This window comes from Triticum urartu, chromosome 3 (assembly GCF_003073215.2).
Source record: "Triticum urartu cultivar G1812 chromosome 3, Tu2.1, whole genome shotgun sequence".
Lineage (NCBI taxonomy): Eukaryota > Viridiplantae > Streptophyta > Magnoliopsida > Poales > Poaceae > Triticum > Triticum urartu.
Genome location: NC_053024.1, coordinates 398,178,154 through 398,191,316, shown reverse-complemented (window position 1 = coordinate 398,191,316; position 13,163 = coordinate 398,178,154).

Sequence of the window (13,163 nt, the reverse complement as noted above, 5' to 3'; positions counted from 1 at the left end):
CCGGCGCGCAGTATTGTCTTCGGCATTGCAAGGCGGGTTCCTTCTCCGAATACATCACAGAAGAATTTGAATACGAGGATAGTGTCCGACCCTACAAAATAAGTTCCACATTCCACCGTAGAGAGAATAATATTTTCGCAGATCTAATTTGCTGGCTTGTTTTGGCAGCATGACGTTACGTCATGGCCCGGTGATTATTCGAACCGTTTCTTTTAACGAGCCCCGCACATAACGCGAGGCAGTTTTTCGACACGTCTTGTCAAAGCAGAGATCGTGTCCCCTTATTACGGGATTCTCATCAATACGGGCGTGGGTAACCCAACCGCGCCATCAATCGCGGGGCTTGGGGGATAAGAGAGTTTTACCAGGCAAGTGGGGACGCTTAGTTTTGTCCGCCCATATAAAGGGACAAGGATTCACCTTTCTATCCACGCCTTCTTCCTCCCTTACCCATCCGTTTTCGCACACTCGAGCTCTAGCGCCCAAGTCCGCACATCCCACCTTGACCTTCTCCAATCATGTCTGGAGCGGGAGGCAAGTGGATGGTCTCCTCCGTCACGGAGGGAGACATCAAGAAACTGAGGAGAGCCGGATACCTGCCCGACGACATCGCGCACCGGCTCCCAGATGAGGGGCAGCTCATCCCCACCCCCAGGCCCCATGAGAGGGTAGTATTCCTCACCCATTTCCTTCATGGACTGGGATTCCCTCTCCATCCATTCGTCCGGGGGCTCATGTTCTATTATCGCCTGGATTTCCACGATCTGGCCCCGAACTTCGTCCTCAACATCTCGGCGTTTATCGTCGTGTGCGAGGCCTTCCTCCGCATCAAGCCCCACTTTGGCTTATGGCTGAAGACCTTCAATGTCAAGCCGAAGGTGGTGGGCGGCCGCCAGGCGGAGTGCGGAGGCGCCATGGTGGGCAAGATGCCCAACATAACATGGCTCGGGGGCTCCTTTGTGGAAACCATAAAGGGGTGGCAATCAGGGTGGTTCTATATCACCGAGCCGCGCGACCCTGCATGGGTAGCGGCCCCCGAGTTCCGATCTGGCATCCCCACGCGGCTCACCTCATGGAAAGAGAAGGGCCTGTCCTGGGGTAATTCGAAAGAGTTGACCGGACTCCAAACATGTATTCAAAACATGGTGGACAAGAAGCTCAAGCTTGTCAACATAGTCCAAGTTATGCTCATCCGTCGGATACTCCCGTGCCAACAACGGGAGTTCAACTTGTGGGAGTTCAATTCGGCGCAGCACCGAACGCTGAACAGGCTCTTCGAGACGACTCATGAAGACGCCTGGAGGGTGCTGTTCAAAAGTGCCGAGGTCCCCCCTATTACTGAGGATCGCGGATTCAGCGCGAAGCGCCAAGCCAGTGCGGTAAGCTTCTTTACCTTTCACAGGATACTTATTTTTTATATAGATTGACTCTATGCGGGATCTAAACTCCCATACCTTTGACAGGACTGGCAGAAGATGGCCGGACAGATCGACTGTCCGGCTCCTTTGCCCGAAGGCCCCGCAGACGCTCTTCTGGCGAAGATGCTGACTCCGGCCCCTTATATGGTGCCGGAGAAGACCAAGAAGGCCAAGGGAACTCGAAAGAGTTCCTGACGCCAGGCGTCGTCGGACTCACCGTCTGATGACTCTGCGGCGCACTCTTCCCCTGAAGACGAGGAAGAGGAAGAAGAAGATGCTCCCCCACCGATTGGGGGAGACAAGAAAAGGAAGGCCGCCCCAACTAGGGAGGCCGGAGGGTCCAAGAAGGGAAGGACTCTCCTTCCGGACAGTTCCACCGCCGCCGACGAAGGTGAAGACGAGTGGTTGCCCAGGGTCAATCCCCCGGGGAGATCGTAAGTATTCGGATACCAGAGTAACTCATAGGATTCCTTTGTCGCACTGCTTTTCCTAACGCTGAACACAATTATGCAGGCCGCCACGAGCCAGTATCGATGTATCATCGGACGGCTCCTTGGGCTTGTTGGACATGGATAGCGATCTAGTACCGACCGCCACATCCCCTCATCCTGCCGACGACGCCGAGGTGTTGTCTCAAGAGGCACCGGATCGAGGGGAAACAGTCCCGGAGGCGCCTCAAGGCGACCTTCTGGACTCCGGGAGCCACGGGGACGGGGCCCCCGAGAGCTCCGAGTTCGGCCCTCAGCCGAACACCGCGCCGGAACCTCCCGCGGTTCCGGGCTCGGGCAGGCGGCCTCCTTCTAAGAGGGGCAAGACGCCTGTGCCGGTGACTTTTGTCCATCCAGAGGCACCGGACAATCTACTGGAAGCGCTTCGCAGCGCTTCCATCGACGAGGAGCACCGCACTATCATGAGTGCGGTGATCCAGAAGGTTCAGTCTGCCAAGAGCGGATTGACTGAAGCCTGCCAGCCTTCTAACAGGCTTTGAGGTAAGTGTTTTAAAATGCAGTAGAAATATTACCGCATAGATAGTAGCCCCTGATGCTTTGTTCGGTGTTCACAAAGAAAAGCCGAACAGAGGATCAAATAATATTGCAGGAGTCTAATATAAGTATGTCAATATGCGTATGCAGGCTTCGCTGCTGGCGTCCGCCGCACTGACTGCGGAGGTCGCCGTACTGAAGCAGGACCTCGAGGGGTCCAGGAAAGAGCTCGGCCTTGTCAAGAGGCAGCTCGAGGAGAAGGGTAAGTAATACCCTGTCTATAGAAATGTATATATAAAAAAGGACGCGATTGCAAAATGACAAGATCATTGTATGTTTGCCAGGGGCCATGACTGAGGTGGCGACCCTGAAGCAAGCGCTAACCAAGGCTGAAGATAAAGCGGCCAAGGAGCGCACCGAGCGAGAGAAGCACGAGGCTCGAGTGGGCGAGGTGCAGCAAGAGCTCCAGGCTCTCGTGGCGAAGCACGAGGCATTGGAGCTTGACTCAAAGACGCGGGAGTCTGAGCTTGCCGCGGCCCTCGAGAGTGTAAAAAGTGCCAAGGCCGAAGCCCAAAAGGCCCTCCAAGAGATTGACGCGATGAAGAAGATAGCGGCGGGTAAGGCTTTCTATATGCAAAGCAAGCATGTAAAAGTAAATTACCGATTACTTACCCGGATCCGGAGCTCTTCAGGAGCATTCGCAGATTTTCCTCGCAGTGTGTCCGATGCCGCACAATTTTACCAGGCCGAGGACGGAAGCTCGACGGAGAAGCTATTCTGGTCTCAGTATGCTGAGGCCGAACATCCGGTGCCAATGAGCGACCAGCTGAAGCAGATGGTCGAGCTACATAAGGCGGCCGATCAGGCCATGAAGTGCTTTGTAGTCTAGCTGTGGCCTGGCGACGCCCTTCCGAACAGCTTCTTCGGCCTGGTGAGGCAGCTTGTGGATGCCTGCCCGCGGCTGGAGGTCGTCAAGCGATCTGTCTGCATTGAAGGTGCACGCCGGGCTTTCGCCCGTGTGAAATTGTAGTGGGTCAAGCTAGACGCCGTGAAGCTGATCAAGGAGGGGCCGCCAGAGGGCAAGGAGCACCACCACCCCGAGATGTACTACGAGGGTGTTCTGCCGGGTGCCCGTCTCATCGCGGACGAGTGTTCAAAAGATGTAATATTTGAGTAAACTTGCTCGCTTTATCCTGTATTTATGAAAACTTGTTTCATATGCGCTATGCAACACTTGTTTGAATTTAAAATATTACCTTCTGTTTGGCTGTTTATCCAATCTGAGAGATGGCTAGTCCTCGGCTTCTGCCCCCATGCCACGAGTGCTGGGGTGTTCGGGATAAACCTGAGCACTCTTGTTCCCATATTTGGGTCCTTCGAGGGAGGTGCTCAGCACAACGAACAAGGAACCAGACTAATAATGCTTTATCACTCTCACTTAGCCATAGAATTCTATAATTTTAAATTTTGGCGAAGCCCCTGGTATTCGGAAGGCCAAATTCGGGGCGCGATACACGCCTGTAAGCCGGACAGGGCCGGCCCCTCGCCCTAAGCGGCATAAGTCTTTAGGGACTCGAAAAACCTTGCCGAACAGCGACCAGTCTCTCGCCTTATCATGATAGTCAGTTTTAGCTTTCTCTACTGAGGTGCTAAGCCCGACAGAACCGGGGCACAGTCGCAGTAGTTCTCCTAGCGCTACCTTAGCCGATAGAGTGGAATGTAAGGTACCAAAACATAGGAGCCGGGAAAACCCAACATTTGACCAAAGACATGATTCGGAGCTGATGCATATAATGCTATAAGTTCGGGGTGCCGCACTTGTGAAAGTGTTCGGACTTTTCACACCGTATTGTGGGGTACGTAAGCCCCTGGTGTATTGGCCGTACCAGAGTGTACGGTTGCAAGGCGTCATTAATGAACACAGATATATATATATATATATATAACAAGAATGCAATAATAGTCATAATGTCATGCATTGTTTATTAAAAAATTGCATTAAAGTAGAGTGATACAGATAGTGCGATAAGCAAAGAGTAGGACTATGTCCCTTCCAAGGGCAGGCTGAGGAATAATATTAAATTGAATATTTCACTCGTTACTGTAATCAACCTGGGAATTCCGTGGTATAACGTAGCTGTCTGCCTCCTTGGTTGCTGCATCATGTGTTCGGCAATAGTGCTGCCAGACAGTGTTTCCAGAGATTAAGGTCCTGAAAGAAAAAGAAAAATAACCAAACGGGAAGCCCCTAGTGCGGTTTAGGCCGCGTTTTGGGGCGTGCCGTAGTTGTGCCCCCCTCCCCACCTGTGCCCATGGTATTTTTAATGCGTAATTATGTACGCACGACACGAGTTTCGCCGCTGGGCTGGGATTGGGGTGGCCGCCGTATTGCTACGCGAGCTCAGATCACGCCAGGCAGTCTATTTGCCGATTGCCCCAAGCGCGCTTGAAGGTGTCCGGGCTGTGAAGCGCTGAACTGGTTGATTGCCTTGAGAGGCTGCTTTGCGTTTCTGCTGCGAGGGCTGCGGTGTGCTCCTCTATTCGGAGAGAGCGCTCTGTGTTTCCATTGACTGTAATAACTCCGTGAGGTCCTGGCATCTTGGGCTTGAGGTATGCATAATGCAGTACCGCATTGAATCTGGCAAATGCGGTTCGTCTGAGCAGTGCGTGATATCCACTGCGGAACGGGACTATATCGAAGATTAACTCTTCGCTTCGGAAGTTATCCGGGGATCCGAAGACCACTTCCAGTGTAATTGAGCCTGTGCAATGGGCCTCTACACCTGGAATGACGCCCTTAAAGGTCATTTTTGTGGGTTTGATCCTTGAGGGGTCTATACCCATTTTGCGCACTGTGTCCTGATAAAGCAGGTTTAGGCTACTGCCGCCATCCATAAGGACTCGAGTGAGGTGAAATCCGTCAATGATTGGGTCTAGGACCAGTGCGGCGAATCCGCCATGACGGATACTAGTGGGGTGGTCCCTGCGATTGAAGGTGATCGGGCAGGATGACCAAGGGTTGAACTTTGGGGCGACTGGCTCCAACGCATATAGGTCCCTGAGCGCACGCTTCCGCTCCCTCTTGGGGATGTGGGTTGCGTATATCATGTTCACCGTCCGCACTTGTGGGGGAAACCTCTTCTGTCCTCTAGTGTGCGGCTGCCAGGGCTCCTCCTCGTCATCGCTATGCGGCCCCTTGTCCTTGTTTTCGGCAATTAACTTGTCGGCCTGCTTGAACACCCAACAATCCCTGTTGGTGTGATTGGCTGGCTTATCTGGGGTGCCATGTATTTGACACGAGCGATCGAGTATACAGTCCAAGCTGGACGGACTCGGCGTACTTTGTTTGAATGGCTTTTTCCGCTGACCGGGTTTAGAGCCTTTGAATCCGGCATTGGCTGCCGTATCCTTAGTATTTTCGCTATTAATGCGGCGCTTATGCTTGTTGCGACGTGACCTGCTATTGCCGTCCTTGGTATCTGAGGTACCATGGTTCTTTGATATGTTATTACTGCAAGCCAGCCAGCTGTCTTCTCCCGCACAAAAGCGGGTCATGAGCGCCGTGAGAGCTGCCATAGATTTCGGCTTTTCCTGACCAAGGTGCCGGGCTAGCCACTCGTCTCGGATGTTGTGCTTGGAAGCCGCTAAGGCCTCCGCATCCGGATAGTCGACGATTTGATTTTTCTTTGTAAGGAACCGAGTCCAGAATTGCCTGGCCGACTCTTCTGGCTGCTGAATTATGTGGCTCAAATCATCGGCGTCTGGTGGTCGCACATAAATGCCCTGAAAGTTGTCGAGGAATGTGGCTTCCAGATCTTCCCAATAGCTAATGGAGTCCGCTGGCAAGCTGTTAAGCCAATGCCGCGCTGGTCCTTTGAGCTTTAGTGGGAGGTATTTGATGGCGTGTAAGTCATCGTCGCGGGCCATGTGGATGTGGAGGAGGAAGTCCTCAATCCATACTGCGGGATCTGTTGTGCCGTCGTATGATTCATTATTTACAGGTTTGAAACCTTCTGGGAATTGATGTTCCATTACTTCGTTCTATGAAGCATAAGGGGTGTGCGACTCCTCTGTATTGGGCTATATCGCGATGCAGCTCGAATGGGTCTTGCCCGCTGTGTTCGGCCCGGCCGGATTTGCTTTTACTGTATCCGGCGTGAAATTTGTCGTCTCGCAGAGTGGTGCGCCCTCGTGATCCGTAGATCGATCTTGAATGCTTTGCCTTGTCCTCCAATATGTCTCGCAGGTCTGGCGTATCTCCCCATGCCTTTTTATTTGAATGGCGTTGGGGGTGGAGGCTAAGCTTTTGGCTGGAATGCCTCTCTATCGCGGCCACGAGGTGGCCGATCAGCCGTATCATATGCTTCTTCCTCTAGTCGGGGTAGTAACCTGCGCCTTGGGTAACTCTTGGAGGGGCGCTCGAGTTTATATTCCTCGGCCACGAGGACTTCAATCCATTTGTCAGCTAGCAGATCTTGATCAGCTTGAAGCTGCTGCTGCTTTTTCTTCAGGCTATTTGCCGTGGCCATAAGCCGGTGCTTGAAGCGCTCTTGTTCGACGGGATCCTCTGGTACGGTGAATTCATCGTCGCTGAGGCTTGCCTCGCCTTCGGAGGGGGGAGGTAATTGTCACCCTCCTCCTCTCCGTCTGGCGCTCTCTCAGGAGAGCTGGCTCCTTCATCCTCCTGCTCTAAATCTCGCTGGAGGGGATTGTTGTTGTCTTCGGCACTATCCGGAGTGTTATTATCTCCTGTGCCGGTATCACCACTTTTGCTTTGGCGGGACTTAGAGCGGCGCTGCTGACGTTGGCGCTTGGGTTGCTTCTTGGAGGGGTCATCTTCCGCTATCCCGTCGCCATTGCCTTCTTTAGGTGTATCCACCATGTATATGTCATATGACGAGGTGGCTTTCCAGTGCCCTATAGGTGCTGGTTCATGTTCGTCTTCGACATCGTCGTCCATACCATCGATGTCTTCGGAGTCGAAGTCGAGCATGTCGGTTAAATCATCGACAGTGGCTACGAAGTGGGTGGTGGGTGGGCGTCGAATTTCTTCGTCGTCCGCATCCCAATCCTGTTGGCCATAATCCGGCCAGGGCTCTCCTGACAAAAAGAGAGACCTTAGTGAATTCAGAATGTCGCTGAAGGGCGAGTGCTGAAAGATATCCGCGGTGGTGAATTCCATGATCGACGCCCGATAGGATTCGATTGGCAGGGGCGCGGATGGTTCGGAGTCCGGAAAAGAGTCCAGCACCTTAGAGTCACGGGCTGCGCAGAGGTTTAGGTTGGTGTTCAGCTCGATCGCCGTTGAGACTGTAGCCCCTGAGGCGGTGTCTAACCACCCGTCCTCGATTGGCGCGGTTGGCTCTGAACTAAGGGTCGGAGCTGATGCGGGCGCGACCTCTGGGGTACTGTTCGGCGGCAGAGCTAGGTCATACCCATCGCAACAATGCGGCGCGCCTGGCTGTGGCTCGAATCCATCGAAGATCAAGTCTCCGTGGATGTCGGCCGTGTAGTTCAAACTTCCAAACCTGACCTGATGGCCAGGGGCGTAGCTTTCAATCTGCTCCAGATGGCCAAGCGAATTAGCCCGCAGTGCAAAGCCGCCGAATACGAAGATCTGTCCGGGGAGAAAAGTCTCACCCTGGACCGCATCGCTATCGATGATAGTAGGAGCCATCAAGCCTAACGGCGACGACACGGAGGAACTCTCAATGAAAGCACCAATGTCGGTGTCAAAACCGGCGGATCTCGGGTAGGGGGTCCCAAACTGTGCGTCTAGGCCGGATGGTAACAGGAGGCAGGGGACACAATGTTTTACCCAGGTTTGGGCCCTCTTGGTGGAGGTAAAACTCTACATCCTGCTTGATTAATATTGATGATATGGGTAGTACAAGAGTAGATCTACCACGAGATCAGAGAGGCTGAACCCTATAAGCTAGCCTATGGTATGATTGTATGTTATGGTTGTTGTCCTACGGACTAAAACCCTTCGGTTTATATAGACACCGGAGAGGGTTAGGGTTACACAAGGTCGGTTACAAAGGAGGAGATATCCATATACGCATTGCCTAGATTGCCTTCCACGCCAAGTAGAGTCCCATCCGGACACGAGACGAAGTCTTCAATCTTGTATCTTCATAGTCTAACAATCCGCCCAATGGAGATAGTCCGGCTGTCCGGAGACACCCTAATCCAGGACTCCCTCACTCCTTCCTTTCCCAGCGAACGGATCCTGCCAGCTCTTTGAGCAGCAGTGAGGGGAGAGAGAGGCCAACGAAGTCTTGTTTAGATCTAGAGAGGGCGAGAGAGTGTGAAGAGAGCAACTACAAGCTCTGAGGCTCCAGCGGGAGAGGGCGAGAGAGTGTGAAGAGAGCAACTACAAGCGTCGAGGCTCCAACGTGTATATATATACTGGAGAGAGAGTGTGAAGCGTACAAACCCTAGAAAACATTTTGACCAGTCAAAGAATCCTCCTGGCACAAATTATGCTCAAGTGTAGTTATCGAACCCGAGACCTCAAGTTTGATGAGCGAATAGGCTAACCAGCTACACAACCCTCCCGTTATGTTCAACGAGAGGGAAATAACCTTTTATACATTCCTGCATTCGTGTGACAAGCATGCCGTGTTTTTTTGTGTGTGTGTGGGAGTCATTGGGATTTCAATCATAATCATGTCCTGTGGCTTTGGTGGCAAGACTATCCACAATGGTGCAGAAATAATGCAGCCTTAGTCACCTTACCTCTCTCCACATAGTACGTTGGGTCCCACCAGTCAGAGGGTGAAACAAACAAATTAATAAGAAAAATTAAAAGCGCCAGCGATGTTTCTTACCTCACACATCTTGCTACTGCTCGGGAACACTATCCAATTGATCCCTCTGTTCGCTCACGTACTATTTTAAGTGAATCCTTATTATAACATGCACACAAATTTTGGGCACTTGTATTCGACTTAAGTCAGTGTGCCACCGTATCTCGTATACTTACTACTCCCTCCGTCTAGGTGTAATAAGTCACGTTAGAAGGTGCAACAGGACCAAGGTGCTAACTTACTAAATTCCTCCACATACTGGCCAACTGTCCTTCCTCCTTGGCGCAAGTTGCAAAACTCACGCTTCTTCATGGCCATAGCTCCTGCTGAAACATGTGCAGTACGAAAAGCCTGCTGAAACTGGTCCCATGTGACAATGTCAACTGGGAAAGTGGATGTGAAATTCTCCCACCATGATGCCGCGGGTCCTTCTAACTGATGTGTGGCAAACTTCACCTTCTCCGCATCTGTGCATCCTGATGTGGTCAACTCCCTAGCTGTCTTGCAGAGCCAATCATCTGCTACTATCGGCTCGGTGCTACTAGAAAACACCGGCGGATTCAGCCTAAGAAAACGGGCTAAGTGGTCAACAGGTGGTGGTGGTGGGTTGTTGTTGTTGTTCCCTTGATTCTGATTCTGGACTAGCAACTGCATCAATGTGTCCTGCTGCTGGATCAACTGGGTGAGCTCCGGTGGAAAGGCAAATCCGGGGTCATGTCTCGGAGGCATCTGAGGGTTTAGAAAAGATGAGATATAAGAATAGAGGGGGTCTAAAGAGAAAACACTACCCATATGCACATGAGGCAAAAGCAAACAATTCACTTCAATCAATCAAACAAGGGCATACAATCGATGTAACTATCACAAAAGTGCTCGGACTACTATATTTACATGGTGGACTACTACTACTAATGAGGTAGTCTACTAGAAATATTCTACGGTCGTTGACTCCATGATATCTGCTCCAGCTTCATCAACATAGTCATCATCGCTACTATCCGCTTCCGAGTCGGTGCCGTCGATGATGATGTAGTCTTTCGGGCTAATCTCCTTGGGTTCTTCGTCTTCATCTACTGGCGTAGGGTCTCCCATAAATATTCCAATCTTCTTGATCAGGTCGTCATTCTTCTCCACCAATACTTCAATTTCTTCTTCATAATCTTCACATGTAGCCTTGAGTTCTTCCTCCAGTTCCTTGATTCTAGTCTTAGCCTTCTTCAGATCTATCATGTCGGCGCACATCTGGTTCTCCTGTCGTCGAATGTGCTGGTTTAGCTCCTGGATAAAAGCTGCAATTGATCTATCCTTCCTGGTGCTGATCATCTCCCAGTGTTCATCTCGGCATCCACAAATCTGGTAGATAGTATCCTTGAGATCCTTGCGGTAGACTTCTCCAATGCGTCCCATGGTGATGTGAGCTGCCATGCTCTTTCCTAGACTCCAAGTTGGTGCATCAAAAGAAAACTCTATGGGCTCAGTGACTGGCATGAACGTCCTTCCTGGAACTTGAACTTGAATCATCTAGCGCTCTTCTTCAGGTAAAGTGGCGTTGTAGGTTCCCCTGAAGCCTGGTACTCCTATGTTCAGGTATCTAGTGACTTCCTTCAAGTGACGTCCAAAGGGTGTATCTTCATCCGGTTGTGTGAACTTGTTCCTTGCATCCGCCATCCTAAAGAGTAGAAAAGATGAGAAGTCAGAAAAGAAGAGAGAGTGAATAGTGCTCTAGGTCTCTAGCTTAGTGGTCGTGTCCTACAGTCAGCGTGTGCTCTGATACCATCTCTGTAGCGACCAGACCTCAAACAGTCTGATCTCTGTGCTTCGGTGTCATCCCTGGATCAGTAATGCTGACACCACACAGTACTTGGAGGATTTATAGCAGAGTAGCAATCACACACTTATTACATCGAGTGTCTCAAAAGAGAACTTATTACAATAAATATGTCTTAAGGCCATCTAATAACGATAACAGCGGAAGGCTTGGAAGATAAGTGAGTCCATCAACTCTAACGGCATCACTGAGTATAGGACCACGACCTAAAAACTCCTTAATCGTCGTCTGAAAAGTCTGCAACATTAATGTTGCAGCCCGAAAACGGTTCAGCACATGGAATATGCTGGCAATGTAACACATAGAGAGTAATGGAATGAAACAGCTATACTATATGCATATTTGGCTGGTGGAAAGCTCTATGGTTACAGTTTTTGCGTAAAGCCAATTTTTCCCTACTTCAAAGGAATAAATTTATTTAACTATCATGGTAGTTGTTAAACATTGAGAATGGTTGACAGCATTCTCAATCCCAATTAAGCATCGTCATTAAACATAACCCAACAAAATTAATTTAGAGTAACATGTTGAGATTCACATGAAAATCCAAGTACTAGATACTCAAGACGTCCATAACCGGGGACACGGCTAATCATGATTAGTTTTTTACACTCTGCAGAGGTTTGCGCAATTTTCCCCACAAGACTCGATCGCCTCCGTTTGGTTTCTCGCACTACAGGGTGTTTGAGAAGACGGATGACCGAGACATAGTCTTTCAGAAGCGCTAGCACCTTACGATCGGGTAGACCGTACCACCTACATCCCCTACATCTGCTAGTCTACCACTGTAAGAGTTCACACAACTTAGTCAACTATGCTAGAGCCCATAATAGCTTGTGGCTGCACACGGAAGTTTCTAGTATGAATAGTCTTATGATCCCTTTGAGCCTGGGTGGCGGTCCAAAAGAAAACAGGCAAGTCCTGGAATACCCAGGTGCCTCAATCCACCCAGATGTGTGTTTAAGTTGCCACCTTAGATAAACCATTAATTAACAATCTCACATCTGTCATGAATTTCACTCACCCAATCCACGTCTACTAGCATAGCATGGCATGATAAGCACACGTAGAATGTAACTCCCAAAGGTTTGAAAAAAAATAAACTGGTAATAGGTACTACCTCAGCTACTTCCCATCCCACAATTTAATTAGATCCTAATCATGCAATGTGTGTGGATTGATCTAATGCAATAAAACTGGGTAGTAGAGAAGGTATGATCAAAGTGTTACTTGTCTTGCTGATGATCCGGGAAACCTAGCGATTCGAAGTAACAGGCGGCGCACTCCGGATACTCTATCGCAAACAAACAAACGAGCATACAATAAGTACTCATCTAATGCACAGGTAAAACTCAAATAAGAGATCTAACCAGAAGGTTCAACTTAAGAACTCCGATTGGCAAAAAGAATCAAATCAAACGAAGCAACAAAAAACAAACGACAAAAGAAAACAACTTCGTTCTAGCAATCTAGATCTAGGGCAAATTTTATAGTAGCAAAATCTTGTTCAAGTTGGTTAAACGGATAGAGGGTTTCGAGACGAAACTCTAGGCGCTTGAATCGCCTGATTCCGATAAACGAGCGAAAAGTTAAACTAAAACAAAAATCGGATCAGGAATCGCGATCAGAAAAATCGCGGATTTAATCCGAGAAAAGAAAACTGACGAACAGTTTATCGAACAGACGTTCGTTAACAGAAACTAACCGGTGAACATGTTCGTTAAAACGAACGGATCGGTGAACATTCACTAAATAAATAAACCAGAAAAAAAATAAACCGATCTAGGGTTTCGAAAAAAACCGAGGCGGTTTTTTTTTAAACCGAACGACGAACAGCGGCGGGTATACCTCCAGCGAGGTACTCCGGCGGGCGGGGCGGGGCTCCGGCGGCGGCGGTGGCTATGCGGGGTGGCGGGGCGACTGTGGCTCGACGGGCGGCTGGCTCGGGGCGGGGCGGGGTGAGGGGCAACGGGGGGGGGGGCCGGGATTTAAGAGGGGGGGGGCTGACTTGGGGAGGGGGTCGGGCGGTGGCGAGGCGGCTCCGGCTCAGACTCCTCCCGAGTCCGGTGGCTGCTCGAGCGGGAGGCGGTGGCGGCTGGGCCGGCCTGGCTCGGCTGGGCCC